The sequence below is a fragment of the Mus caroli genome, chromosome 2 (genome assembly GCF_900094665.2).
Source record: "Mus caroli chromosome 2, CAROLI_EIJ_v1.1, whole genome shotgun sequence".
Taxonomy (NCBI): domain Eukaryota; kingdom Metazoa; phylum Chordata; class Mammalia; order Rodentia; family Muridae; genus Mus; species Mus caroli.
The window spans coordinates 149502587-149518062 of NC_034571.1; the positions used below are offsets into that span (position 1 = coordinate 149502587).

A 15476-nucleotide genomic window follows, 5' to 3' on the forward strand; every position below is an offset into this window, starting at 1 on the left:
CAGTGAGCCTGCTTCCTCCAGGATGATGAATCATGATTGACAGTACCACTCAGGATGGGCAGGCCCACTTCTCTTGATAGTGATTGGTGTATGAGTAACACATGATGAATATCAGGTTAGGGAAAATCCTATGTGGGGTGGAGATGGCTCAATGGTCAGGGACACTTGCTGCTTACCTAGAGGATCTGGGTGCAGTTCCTAGAGCTTATATCAGGTAGCTCACAGCTGCTTTTGATCATGTGTGTGCATACACACACACACAAACACACACACACACACACACAGATTAGTGAAATAAAAGATGAACAGTACACAGGTTCTTGATGACCCTAGAGCTGCCATCAAGGGACATTGTGTGACAATAAATCTAATTCTTGTTTCGATGTTTCTGAGTTGGGTTTTCTATCTTACTCTTTCCTGGTAAGGGACTCAGGCATGCTAGCTTTCTTGTGGTTGTTGGAAGGAGCACACTGTTATAAAGGATTCCCTCTAGCTGTCGCCTTGTGTGTCCTTCCCATGCCCACCCAGTTAGTGTCCATTCCTGACTAACTGCTATTCTCTGCTGGAGGTTTCCTGGTGGTACTGGTCAGAGTTTGAAGTGATGGATGGATATCTTTACGGCCCCATGGACGCTTGGTCCCGTAGCTCTGCACAGGCAGTGAACAGGTGACACTGCTCAGGACTGTGTGACCTGCTATTGTGCTGGTCATAAAGCTTAGGCCATAGGCCTATGGCTCAGTTCCCTAAGGTCCTAGAAGAGGGACAGTCACCATATAGGTGACTCTAATGGCTTCACCTGAAACCGACTAACAAGAGTCATCTCAGAGTAGGATGGAGCCAGGGTTCTGAAGATGACAGAGTTCCCAGCACAAGTGACAGGTGAAAGACATCATACTTTTAAGCCTGAAAAGGCTAGAGGAGGGTGTGGGCTTTTAGAACCTGGAGAGAAAGCTGAGGACTCTCCGAAAACCACCTTACCGTGGCCATAAGCCAAGCCATGCTACTCTCTCCCAACCATAGGAAGGAAGCCAGGATCCTGCTCTGTTGTTCCTGACATTCACCGAAAGCCAGAGGGCAAGAGGTCTGCTGGCCTTAAGGTCAACTATCTGGGGCACAGCAAGGCTGCGGAAGGACACATGCAGCTTTGGGGTCAGTGATTAGCCCAAACAGCCACAATGGCTGTGTCGCTACTCACTTCAGCACACCTGTTTCCTTTAAAAAAAATTAATTTCAACCACAGGACAGACTGTGAGTGTAGTGAGCTTCAATGCCCCTAATCAGGGCCAGAAAGGGCAGCACAAGAACCCCCGCTGTGCTTCCTTCCTCCTGTGAGCCACTGCCCATCTGCAATCAGACCCTCTTGCTTCCTTTCAGTCTGGCTCAGATGCCAGATGACTTCCAGATCTTTCTTCTTGCCATTCTCTCCCTCTCCCCTGGTGCCTCTTTCAATTCTAGGGGCACTCCCGTTTTTAGAAATCCTCGATCACCCGTATTTTTCCCACTACCACCTGACTCTTCCACTCATTTGCTCCATTGCCTCTGATAAGCCAGCTTTTAGCCCTTCACCCCTCCAAACGGTTCTTGCCACAATAGCCCCTTGATTGCAAAATTCAGGGACTTCACTCAGTTCTTATTTTTCTGAGATCCGGGCGTATAGCTACGTTGATTACTTTCTCCTTGAAACCCTTCACTACCTTGGTTGCCATGGCAACTCCCTCTCCTAGTCGTTCCTCGCATCACTCAGGCCCTTCCTCTCTTTCTTCTTTGTCGCCTGTCCACACCTCCATCAGCCCCTTGAGTGTCTCTAACTCTGATTTCCCCCACTGGGTGCCTTCCCACCCTTTCCCTGCGAACCCACTCATTCTTCAGATTCTCTCCCTTCAACCTCCATCCATGGGCTGGTCCTTTCTAGAACGTGTTGGGACACCATGCCTGCTGGCCACCTAGCTGTGCCCGTTCTCAGCTCTGCCTGACACTGAACCCACTGGGGCCTTCCTCTGCCTCATGACCTGTGCTCCAGTTCTGCTACCCTCCCCTGTCCACCAATGTCCCCCTCTCCTGCTGCCCCATTCTCTCAACGCAATAGCCAAGTACTGGGGTATACTGCTGACTTTATTCTCTGAATTGGAGACTGTCACCTCCAAGTGTGGCATTCCCATCTGCCACCAGAGTGATCTTCTCAAATCACAGACCTGTCACTGGTGGAAAACCCTTCATGGTCCTACTGACTGTAGGACAGTGACCAGATGTCTTCACATGATATCATGAGGCCCTCCAGGGCCTGGGCTCTGCCTGCTTAGACACATGAATCTCATTTTCTTTCTTCCACTTTCCAGGACCTCAACAGTCTTGAAATTCTCTTGTTCTGATGGCATCGAATGTGCTGTTCCCTCTGCCTACAGTGTCTTTCTGGTTCTCTTTACATCTGCTCATTTTAAAGAAGTCAGACCAATAATCTAACATGGGATGTTCTGTGCCATACAAATGTCCTACTACTGCAGTTCCCATATGGTATTCTAATGGTCCACTTATGTGCCATGTAGTGTAGTATTGTTTTATGCATTACTTGATGGTCAGCCTGCTCCTTGTCAAGTTTTGCTTTGGTGTGTAACAAGCTGCCCCAACCTTCCATGGCATGTAAATGTACATGTAAAGGCGCTGAGGCTTACAGGGCTGCGCAGAGTGCCAACTGCATGAGATGGCAGCAGGGCTGCAGTCCTCTGGAGGCTTGATAGGACTCAGTGTCCAAGAGGCTCAGCAGGACCAGGCACATCCTCAAGCTACCTCCACATGTCCACCATGTGGGCTGCTGTTGATGACCCTGTGTCAGCAATTCCAGAGCATCCTTTCTGCCACATGGTGTTGGGCAAAGAGGCCACTAACGCCAGCCTCCTTCGTCGGGAAGAACCTTCTCTACCGTGGAGGCACACACAGAAGGTGGGCAGGGACAGCGAGCACCTCTGCAGACTGGACAATGGGCTCTGACATTCTCTCCTGAGTTCTGAGGAGGACGTGGATGTCGCCAGGGCTTCAAAGTCTTTTGAAACCCGCAGCAGGGAAGGCATCTGGTTAACAGCTGGGTATTAGGAGGAAATCAAGGATAGGCACAGAGCTGCTCAGCCAGCAAAGTGCTTACTGTAGACTTGAGGACCTGAGCTGGATCTCCAGCACCCTCAAAGGCTGGGCAAGGGAGTACTGGTCTGTGATCCCAGCATCAGCGGGGTGGAGATGGATAGATCCCGGTGGCTCTCAGCCTAGGCTGTGAGAGACGCTGTATGAAAATACCCAAGGTAGGTGGCTTCTAAAACCACTGCTTCAGGTTAAGCCTTAGCTTGGGTGCATGTGTTAACACACACTAAAAGATAAATTAATTTTAAAAGGGATGAACATGAACAATCTCTTTCTGCCCAAATGGAAATGTTTGACTGACCAATGGGAGAGGAACCCCATGGAGACAGGAGGATCTTACCTAGATCTTCTCAGGTCAGAATGGTCACTGGATGACCAATGGCTCCTAGCATGGCCTAGAAGACCAAGGGTCCTGCTGCAAGGTGACTGGTGAGGGGCTGCTGTTTGCCCAGCAAGCAGGTAATAAGGAAAGCACAGGGCAGTGCTGTGGGCTGCCTGCCATCAGGGGGACAACAGTGGCTGGAGGAAATAACCCAGCCAGGTGCACATCTCTAGGGCCAGAGCAAACACAGATGAGCTGTGGGGAGAAGGGCAGGCATGGTGGTGAGAAAGAGACTGGAAGTGGATGGAGGATAGTTAGTTAGGGGAAATCTGGCTGTTTTCTTGGAAGCAACGAAGAGTGTGCCCTTGGGCAGGATGGGGTGAAGGTGTGTGGTGAGCCTAAACTCAGTAGCTGTCTGGGGAGGCTCCTCTCCATGGCTGCTCCTGGGTTATCTTCCACCTAACATTCTCCCTCTGCATGGCTGGCTCTGGGCCTCCAGCTCTTTTCCATCCTCACTGGAATTCACCTTCTATTATGGAACCTGCCTTTACTGACCATCGCTGCCTGGCCAGGTTCAAGCTGCTTCATAGGAGCACTGGGCCAGAATTCTGGGACTCACACCTGATAGGGATACACCTGCCTGGTCCTGGTACTGGCCCTGGGCTAAGCATTTTTTTGGGTACTTTCTCTTTGGACCTTGTAACATGCTGAGGTGGGCCCTGCTGTCTAGTTCCTGGAGGCTGCTGAAGGATGTGACCAGAGGTCCGTGAGTGCCTCCTGCACAGGCTCTGGCAGACATGCCTTTTTTGAAAATAAGGTCTCCCTATGGAACCCATTTTGGTCTCCAACTCACATTTCCCCTGCCTTAGTCTCCAGAGTATGGGGTCTTTGTTACGATCTTGAGGGATGTGAAACACTGGCACTCTGCAAATCCACCGGTGCCATGTAGGGAGAAGCAGGAGGCCCAAGGGAGAGAGCTGGCCAACATGGACACAGAGTGGAAGGCAGGAAGGAAAAGCCTCTAGCCTCTCACCCTGTGAGGGACTCCACTCCTTAAAGCTGTCCCCCAGGTCTAAAACTTCCTGTGTTAGGAAAGGTGCTTTAGAAAGGACATCCCAGCTCAGAGCAGCTAAGAGCAAGAACGTTTATTCGAGTGTGAACAATCCAGAAGTCAGCGGTTGCAGGTATGCTGGCTCCGAGTCAGCCGTCTCCTTCCCTCCGGATCACAAGCTGGCTGTCAGGGTTCCAAGCTTCATGTTTTCACCCAGCAGCGGCACTAGACAGAAAGGGAAGGGAGGCCAAGAGAGCCACTAGCACATCTCTGCGAGGGAGCAAAGTGGGGCCCTGAAGCTACCCTTGCAAGTCTGAAATGAACACCGAAATGAACTCACAAGTCTCAAAACTGTACCGGCTACGCCCTTTTCTTATCTGTAAGACTGACTATGCCCCATGTGATGGACTAAGCTTTGGGGCCTTTGAAAACTACCCCCTAAGAATGCCATGCCCGCACACTGTTTAAAGTTCCATTCTGGTTATCGCTGATTTGGAAGGAATCTATTTGTCTCTTTCTTCCTCGGTCCACCGTTGGTCCGCAGCTGCTCCGTTTTCTCTGCTCCCACCCTTCCCCCACGGCCACACTAGGATGCTCGGGAACACTGACCTTCTACAGCCCTGGGGTTCACTCAATGCAAACACTATTGATGGCAGAATTCTGTATTTCCTGTGGGCGCCTGGATACATATTTACAAGTTTTTAGAAAGGTCTAGAAAAGTACACACCAAGCCCGTCCCGCAGCTGCCACAGGGGACGGGGACGGGGACGGGGACGGGAACGGGATGGAAGCAGGTGGCCAGAAGGGACCAGCAGCTCCAGCAGTGCTGTTCTGGTTCTTAAAAAGGAGCATGGATTCATGTTTCGCTTGTGTCATTAAACTTTAATTTGAAAAAATTCCCATTCATTTTCAGCCAATTACGCTGGCCCTGTGCTTGGCTGTGCTTGCGAGTTTGTGCCCAGGGAGGGAGAACATTTACTTTGTGTGTGTCTGTGAATGAAGTGCACCGATTAGAAAGTAGATTAAAAAGAAATGTAGCAAACAAAAGCCAAACAAAACGGGCGGGGAGTAGAGAAAACTCATTCACTACAATAATGGAAACCAAAGAAATCAACCCAGGAGGAAAGCCACAAGTTTCTGAGGAAAAAGCAGCGTGTGTGTGTGTGTGTGTGTGTGTGTGTGTGTGACATGTAGCGAGCGGCTCGACAAACAGAGTTCTGCCTCATCCCTGCAGTGAACGGCACAGTATTATACTGATGTCAGTTTCCCCAAATTCATCTCGGAATTCACAGTATCTGACAAGCAGCTTTCAGAGTCCGTGTGGAGAGGAGCAGGCTGAGGCAGCTGGAAGGAAGCATAGTGAAATGTGGCATTTTACTTCACAGATACCACAAGGTGGTAAAAAGTAATGACAAATTAAAGTCTGCTACTGACAGGAATAAACAGATTAGTTAAAAAAAAAAACATAAACAAAACCAAACCAAACCCCCAGATAAACAGGGGCCTCCAAGTCACCTAGCTGTGGGGCTTCACTCTAGGGAGAGCGGAGACAGGATGAATGAGCTGACCCGTTCTATTGTGCTCCGATAATTGGCTGTCCGTTTTGAGAAAGGCTAGACACTGTCTCAATTCTATCACAGAAATATATTCCAGATGCAAGAAAGAGCCAAGAACAAAGCTGTGAAACCATTAGAGGAGAATAAGGGCTCTATTTAAATCAAACATGATATATATTCAAAAAGGAACAGCGGAGACAGGGGAGATGCATTTGATTGAAACTGGCAACTTCTGTCTAACGCAAGATTCTACAATGAGCTGAGAGCAACAGACATGCTCAGAGAAACATTTGTCCAAAAGCACAAAAGCTTACTATCTGGATTACATCAGGACATTCTACAGGTCAATGAGCTGAAGAGCTTGAGAAAAATTGACAGTTTGGAGCGGGAATAATACAGACGCCCAGTGTACACATGAAAACCTCACTGGCAAACAGGAAAAGACAAATTTAAAAAGGGATTTAACTTTTTCACCCATCCAATTGGCAAATACTGAGAACTGCTCACAGTGTAGAGATTAAAGTCTCGAGGCCTATGGCTAGATACTTGCCTGGTTCAGAAACCATGGCGGGCAATGGTGAAGTCTGCTAAAAGTGAAAACGTGCAGACCCAGCATCCTACTTCTCCTTCACTGCCAAGAGAAGGCTGCCCAAAACAGAGTAGAGTCAAAGCCAACTGATGGAGGAGGAGAACTGAGGGGATACACGGGTGCTTCTCTGTTAAAGAACAAGAATGTCAGGGGCCAGCATGGCTGTGTTGTAAAGATACTAGAGGGAGTCACGATGCAGCCTCAGGCAAGCTCTTAGCATGGGGAACTCTTTCAAAGCACCCATGCCCAAGAAGCAGATCCACAAACCTGTGGAGGGATGGAATGCAGGACTCTGGTACAGGAGACAGCAGCTGGGCTCACATCACTCCACCTCTAACAGGGAGAATGTATTCATGCTTTGCTTCCTTAATTAAAGTGTAATTTGGAAAGATTCTAATTTGTTTTCAGCTAATTATGCCAGCTCTGTATTTAGTGGTGCTTGTGTGTTTGAGCCCAGGGAGGAAGAATGTTTACTTTGTGTGTGTGCAGAGCAAGCTCTCGGATTAGTGAAAGGTTGGGACGGAGCGTGGCGAACACGGGTCAGGCAAACAGGAGCACGGGGGGCTGTTCTGAGCTCCTGGAAACCCTGTACAAGGACTGAGGGTCAAATCCACCAAGAAACAGAAGGCAAGCTGACCCAGAGGAAGCAGGCATCTTCTCTGGAGGGACGAGATACTCTCTGGGCTGGGAGGGCTCTGTGAGCACACAGGAAAAAGACGCTAAGTTCCTTCAGATTTATCTGTGAATTCAGTGTAAATCCAACAAAATTTCCTATAGAAAGTTCTTTTGAAAGTTGATAAATTTTAAAATCCATGCAGTAGGACTAATGCATAAGGATTAACAAAATAGTTCTGCAAAACAACAGAGGACCAGCCAACCAGTCCTGCTCTGATCAAAGCTTAGCATCAAGTCTGGAAGCACAGACACAGACAGAGGACCAGGGGTGGCCTGACAGTGCATGGGGCCCACGGGGTTGGTGCCAGGTAAAGGGAATAGGCTTAGATCAAACTGTCTACATACCACAAAATAGTGTTTGGGGTGGGGTAACTTTAGATAGTAAGATTTATACATATGGAATTTTTTATTATACATGATATATTTATTAAACATGATATAATTATATATTCATAAACTATATATATGTGTGTCACTTATAGATGCCAGAGAAGAAAAATACAAGAAATTTATATAAAGGAGGCTTCTTAAGATTGTCAAAAGAAGGTGTAAAAAGTAAAACCAACAGACAACAGCAATTCAATTAAGTGTCAAACCCCACAATGTAGAAATATACCACCACCACAAACCACCAACAAAGCATTAGTATATCAAATTCATAAAATATATAAGGATCTAAAAATCAATAAAAGAAAAAATCTTTAAACAAACAAAAAGAAGAAGAGGAGGAGGAAAGAGACAGGAAGGCTGTAGCATCATATTCATAGTCCAAGCATCCGGGAGCCTGAGGAGACAGGACCCCAAGCTTGAGGTTAGGATGAACTACATATTGAGGCCCTGTCTCAAAAAATGGAAGAAAAAGAGATGGGAGGGAGGGAGGGAAGGAGAGCGGGAGGGGAAGGATGGAAGGCAGTCAGAAGGGGAGAGGCAGGAAGGACACAGGCACAGAGTCTAGAGAGGAAACTAGGACTGGGGATAGATGAAAGTATCAGCTGGGGTGGGATACGGACAGTGCACGCTAACCCAAGACAGTACTTTTATCCACCCAACTGCTGAGAACATTGACCTGGAGACATTCTGGCAGGAGATTGACCTGGGAACTGTGGAGAACACTGTAGTTGTTTTTTATCTGAATTCAGGACGTGTCTTCCCCGTGACCCAACAGTTCCAAGTCCTTGTCCTACAGAAATCCTGGTACGTGAGCAGAAAGGGACCAGCACAAGGAGCCACCAAGGCACCTCAACTGTCGGTCGCCAGGACACAGCTAAGACACAAGGATGTGTGTGGCCAGCCAAGTGCAGCACTGGAGTGGGCGCAGATGCAGACAGCCACTCGAGGCCAGTCCTGTGGGCCACCGGGCTCAGTGGCACCTCCAGTGTGGACACCATCTACCTATGCAGACAGACAAAACAAAAGGACAGAGACACGTTGGAAAGGGCACAGGCAAACACTAGACCAGAGGAGCACTCAGGTCAGCTCCTGCCCACTGTAGATACAAGGATCCGAGGCAGAGGCTAGGGCCAAGTAGGGATGCCCCATCTGTACTGTGGTCTGTAATTAAGAGAAAATGTATTCGTGTTTTACTTGTATAATTGAAATTTAATTCAAACATTCAAATTCATTCCTTGCCAATTAGCTCAGATTTGCATGTGTGCTGTGTTCTCATTCGACCGTTCAGGGACAAAGCACGTTTGCTCACTGTGTGTCTCTGAATGCAGCACAGTGATAAGCAAATTGATTAAAATGTGGAAAGTAAAATGAAAAACCAGCAAAGTTTCTCTATTCACGAAAGCATCAAAACTAACAAGGTGTTCAGGGGTCAAGCCATTAAGAAACGTGGAGAACGCCTGCGACCTGCGGGGCCAGCTTTTATTAGAAGGCATTAAAAAGCAAAGCAAAACCAAACCAAACAAGGGAGACTGACCACGGGAGACGGGCGCCGTGGTTGTTGATGGGAGACGCTGATGGCATCCTAATGATGTTATTTTTCCCTCCAATGCAGTCTCACTTAATAAGATTTTTTTTTCCCATGGAACTTTGACAAGCTAATTATAAGATATACAAAAGTAAACCAGCAATATAACAAGGTGTTTTTTTTTTTTTTAAAGAATAGAGGGCAGGATAAGGGTACTTACCGTAACAGGTATTAAGACTCTATTCAAAACTTTGCTCATTAAAATACAGCCTTGGCTCACAAAGACAGACAGAGATCAGCAGAATGAAGGTACCATACACAGGATCTGGGAGGAAAGAAGGGGCAGGCTGTGAGGTGCTCAGCAGGGTTGCTGTCTGCCAGACTCCATCTCTGTCACATCACACACAATGTGCCTCAGATGGAGTGAGTCCATCTGAGTAGGCACAAAACCATAGCAAACACCAGAGTTTGGGTGCAAATACAGACTGTCTGGCCCAGGGTGAGGATCCTGTCTCCAGACCACACCAGTACAGTAAGATGGACACTGATGGGGGCCATTGTCAGAGTGGGCAAACTGTCCAGGAAGACCAGCGTGGGTCTGCTGGTCTGACCTCCCAGCCTGCTGGTTTCTCGTTCCTGTCTCTCATCATCTCATCACCTGTGTGGTGTTGGTATCATCAGCTGTATCTCCTCTGGCTTCGATTCCCTCTTGGAGGGACCACCGTGCACTGTATTTTGTGAGGGAGGTGATGTTCACGTGAGCCTAGAAGTCAGGGATGCCTGAGACAGTCTCTGTTTCCTCACTGTCTACCCAAGTGTCTCTCCAGACTTAACCGCTCCAATTCCTGTTTCTAGTGCTGCAACAGTCAGACTTCTTGGTGGAAGCAAGAATACATGTTGACTTTTGGAATTCCAGTGTAAAGCAGAAGATTCTGGCTTGGTACTTAAAGAGCTCACTGATTACTGCACATAGAATATTAAGTCATGATCCCAGTCACAAAACAGGATCAAACTGGTGCTAATTAGACATGCAGGCAGATAGAGGGCAGATAAAAGCTCCCAAAAGAACATGGGATCATGTTGCTCTCTAAAAGGTAAATAATTGAGTTTTGCCCACATTTGGTCATATGCACATTATTGCCCTAAACTAATTTATCTTCTTCTACACTTGATCCCAGCCCCGTTGGGAGCTTATTTCAAATAATTGCCTCTATCCCTAATTGCTCAATTACACTGACTCCACAGCCCAGGATATCCATGTACCAGCATCACTCCTTCCCTCAATATTAAGATGAAAGAGGCCAGGCCCTGTATCTCCTTAGCTCCTCCCTGTCTGTCTGCCTCTCTGGAGTCTGTCCATCCTGGAGTAAGCCCCTGACCTAGGGTTGCTCTCGGCCCAGAATACTCTCTACTGGGTTTCCCATCTGGGTCTGGCGCGTGCTTCTGTCAAGAGTACCCACCAGTGTGGGACACTGCGCACTGACGTGCATGACTGCCTCTTTCTCCTCTGTCACTACACAGCCCTACTAAGTGCCTGACTTCTCCTAAAGAACCCAGTCTGGGCACACTGAAGGGGTGACATGATCTGTGTTAGTGAACGATGTGTGCTCATCACGTTTGGTGCTCATGTCCACGAACAGGCTCGTTCTTCCGAGCCTCACCATGTACACACCCATCTTTCACATCTCTAAGTTCTCCTTCTTGACTCTTTAAAGGGCTCCCAGTGACAGTCTTGTGTTCCTGTAACTTCCCACAAATGCTCCTTTAAAGCCACTACAAGTCAGCTAATCCTGAAACGCAAAGGGAAAATTCCTGTCTTGATCTGACTGGAATTCACTGCCACATCTGACAATGTTCATTACTTTCTCCTTGAAATCCTTCACTACCTTGGTTGCCACGGCAACAGCCTCTCCAAGTTCTTTGTTGCGTCTCTTGGGCCCATTCCTTTTCTGCCACCTTGATCAGCTTCTTAGACATCTCTAACTCCTGCTCTTGACCTGGGCCCTCTGACATCTCTGCATAGTCCCTGGGAAATCACTTTCTTTGGGTTTCTGCTATTGAGTGGCAATGGCTCCAGGACAGCTTGCCTTTCTCCAGCCTTCTACTTGGGATTCAGGTGTCTGCCAGACCTACCTGTCTATGTCTCCAACACCTTGGTTACATCTGAGTCACGTTCCAATGTCTCTGACTGACTCACAGAACTATGTTGTTCTTCAACCCTGCCACCCATCAGGGCTGCACTCTAGACATCTGGGCTCTCCTGGCCTGCTCTTTTAAGTGTGTGCACGAGCATGCAAGTGCATTTCAGAGTATATGTGTGTGTATGTGAACGGAGGAGCCTGCAGAGGTTAGAAGACTCAGCACGACATGTGTACTGGGAACCTACCTGGGTCCTCTGCAGGAGCAGTGTAAGCGCTGGACTACAGAACCATCTCTCCAGCCCCAGCCTGACCTCTTAAACCACGCGTTCTAAGTACTTGTGTTTCTATCTCACATGAAGTCCTGATTTGTTCCTCTCCAAGCCTACTGGTCTAGTTGAGAGCTGTCTCATACAGTCTCCAGCCTCTGGACAGACAGGTTGTTAAAGGAGATCAGGGCTTTCTAGCATTCTTCACTGCTCACCCAGCTCTACAAACCTATGCAATTTCCTAGTATGGAGTCTCATGTAGCTGAGGCAGAGCCTGGGCTGCTCTACCACACAGAGGACACATTATCTAGTCCCATAAGGCATAGTATGGGTCCCGGCTCAGGCAGCTAAGCTATGGCTTACTTGACCTTGACTTCTGATGCAAATATGTAAAGAAATAGCTGGAATTCGGTATATACTGCCTAGGAAAGACCAAAGAATCAAGACCATGGCTTCATCTCCATCCCCTCTGCTTCTTACCACTATCCTTTGCTTTGCTTTTCTGGGTCTCTATTTCCTTCCCTGAGATACAGGCCAGTGCTGGCTGGCTGCCTCACTGCATGCAGGTTGAGGCTGCCGTGATCAGACAAGACAGTGACCATGACCTCATGACATACATTATAGGAGCTGAGCCCACACTGAGGCAAGGGAGCATCCCCAAGATCCAGAGAGTGTAACCACTACTTCTATGTAATTTGTTGAGTCCCTGTATAACACAGTGGAAATCTTTTTGACAAAATGAATGTATCTAAATCTCCATTTCAGATATTGAGAAGTTGAGACAGGCAGTGATTATTCTGCCCCTACGTCGACAGCTGCCTGTTGCTAGGTGCCCAGAGCTACAAAGAATGCTAAGACATGACCCCAGCCACCAGGCAAGATGAAGCCACAGCTAATTAGAGCCAAAGTCAGGACCAGCAGGACAGATGAAGGCTCCCTGAGAACATGGAGATCAGGTTCCCCACAGAAGGAACATGATTGAATTTTGTTCCCTCCATCAACACAACTAATCCCTCACCTTCACACTTAATCCCACTGCTCGGGGCCCTCGATGTCTGTCCCCACTCTGCAAGCCTGGCTGGCTGAGCCTTCCCCTGTCTTGATGCTGAGCATGGGTGCCTTCCTGTCTCTGTAGCCCCTCCGCCCCCCTCCTCCCTCCTCTCAGCCAGATTAGAGGTCAATTGTTCTGCACCTGGGGGCTTCAGTCCTGACCTCAGAGCTGTGCAGCAAACGCTTTCTTGGGTTCTGGGACATGGGCGCCTTTGTTGTCCCTCCCAATGGCACCTTCTTCTCAGGTGCCCTGTTATACAAAGACCAGTTTTGGGTCTGGTTCCTGTGAGTGTGTCTGTACCTTTGTGCTGGTACATGTATATAGAAGATGGCTATGTGTTTGTGTGTGTACGTGTGCATGTGTGTGTCAAGCCACAGGTTGGAGTCAGGTGTCTTTATCACTCTCCACTGTATTATCTGAAGCAGGATCTTTCCTTGGAGCTAAAATTTGTTATCCAGTGTGTGCTGTCAAAATCCATTCTCGTGTATTATACAGGGCTGGGGATTGAACTCAGGTCCTAATGCCTGCGCAGCAAGCATATCAACTAAGCCACCTTAGTTTAGACTAGAGCTTTCCTTTTAGTGAACAGCAAGTCAATAATCTGCACCTTGGTTTTGGATAAGCCTTCTCAGCTCCAGGTTTCCAGTCTCTGGTTGATGATGATATCTGGAGCTATGTCTTCATGCTACCTGCACAGAGAACCAGAAGGCCACAGTGACAAGGAATACTGGGTAACATTTCAAGGCGAGAGAGTGTGGAGAAATGGCTCACCTACTTAGCCAATATGAATGGATCCATCTAGCTGGCATCCACCAGTCTGTAGGCATACACTCCTGCAAGGGAAACATTACTCAGGGGCCACAGGAGTTCATGCCACCCTCTCCCTCACCTGTACTGACCTACCTGAATGTTCTGTCTGCCAAGACATCTCACCACAAGCAGCAAAATCATCTCGGCCAGAAGTTCCTGGCAAGGTCACCCTTTGGGGGCTGCAGTCATGTTGATCCTTCCATGCTCCGGAATGTGGAGCTGGTGGCTGGAGTCTGATCCGCACCTTGAGCAGCACTGTCACAGCCGTGGGGCATCTGAAGATGTGACGCTAGCACTGAAAAGGAACTCAGGGATAATGTAGTTTAACTGCTTCCTCCTACAGACTGGGAAGTAGGCCTGGCGAGTGGAGAAGCATCCTTACTGGGAAAATCAGGATGGGGACTCTGCCTATCTAACTGAAAACGGTGCAGAGGCTGGGACAATGGCTCAGCAGTTAACAATGGTGGCAGATTTTGCAGAGGGCCTGGGTTTTTAGTTCCTGACACCCACAGAGCAGCTCCAGGGGATCCAATGCTGTCTTCTGGCCTCTATGGGCACAAGGTAATTACATGGTACACTTATATACATGTAGGTATGTTTTATGTTTATAAAATAAACATAAAAAAATAGTGTGGAGCTATGGGTTCTAAGACTCAGGAAGTAAATGTTATCTATCCAGGGAAGGAAGCCAGCACTGTGTGAAGGGATGTTACCATCAGAATGGACAGACTATTTGTGCCAGTTCTTGCTGGAGGTCCTCTATGTAAAGTCTGGATGATTGAGACCTTCTAGGGGATGCCCCAATCGCAAGACCCACAAGTGCGTACAGCCCTCAAACACGAGGCAGAACTGTGACCAAAGGAGCGTTGCTTCCCAGTCTTGACCACTGTAGGTTATCAATTCAGCATGACCCAGGCAGCCCCATGCAGCTGGCCATGGACGAGCCTCTGGTACCCATCCATCAGCACCACCTTAACACTGACAGTTTCAATTGATTGCTGTACTATTTATTTATTTATTTATTTGAGACAGGGCTTCGTGTAGCTTAGAGTGGCTTCTAACTCCTTATGTAGTCAAGGATGACCTTGAACTCCTGATCCTTCAATCTCTACCTACCAAATGCCAGGATAACAGGCATGAGCCTCCATGCCTGGCTGCTTCCTTTGATGTAATTTCTCATTTCAGGTGTTTATTTCCTATCAGCAAATATTTACTTAGTGCCTCCCAGCAATGGTTTCAGGACAGATGAGGTCTCCGGCCCGGTGCTAAGCTTCTTTGGTTTGGGTGGGTGGGTTGCGCCATGCTTTCTGTTCCAAAGTTAACCCTGATGAAAGAGTCCAGTGCACCCCAGGCAACCAGGCCACGGGCCATCTTGTCCCTGCTCACTGCGGGCCTTTGCCTTCCTGATGCCATTGCTTTGCTTTTGTTTGTTTTTTGTTTTTTGAGACAGGGTTTCTCTGTGTAGCCCTGGTTGTCCTGGAACTCACTCTGTAGACCAGACTGGCCTCGAACTCAGAAATCCGCCTGCCTCTGCCTAGGATTAAAGGTGTGCGCCACCACGCCCGGCATGCTTTTTAGACACTTTAAAATATCTAATTCTTCCCTCACTCCAAATTTCTAGTAGGTTCTCATTTACTACTTGACTGTTTATAGAGTAATCTGCCTTCTCCTGTGAACAGCTGTGTTCTAACCCTCACGCCCCCAAGTCTTCTCTCAGTCTTCCGCTCGGCATCTCTACACCCCTCTTCCACTCAGGACTGGTGGGAGGAGGAGGGCAGTGTTAAGGTAAGGCTCAGATCTGCTCTTACTCCTGGGCAATCCATGTCTGCAAGCACTTCGGTATAGTAGGCACAAGTGTGCCAGTCTTAGGGCACAGGAGGGTTTCAGGAAGTCTTACTGACAACTGCTCAGGCTTTCTGACTAGAGAAGTGTCTGCCAAGCAGCAGCCACATAAAGGAGCTGCCTCCCAGC

At 48.2% G+C, this 15476-nt stretch overlaps 1 long non-coding RNA gene across 2 annotated transcripts; it reads right to left on the minus strand.

Moving 5' to 3' along the window:
* Nucleotides 1–8192: 8192 nt before the first annotated feature.
* LOC115030406 lies at nt 8193–14972 on the minus strand. 2 transcript variants are annotated; one of them, XR_003836014.1, is made up of 4 exons: nt 13467–14972; nt 13303–13384; nt 9458–9562; nt 8193–8710 (listed from the first exon to the last, which is right to left on the minus strand). It is a non-coding gene; the product is annotated as an uncharacterized LOC115030406 (long non-coding RNA). The 2 variants fall into 2 exon arrangements; XR_003836013.1 differs by having other exon boundaries at nt 8193–8714.
* Between the last annotated feature and the right edge of the window lie 504 nt (nt 14973–15476).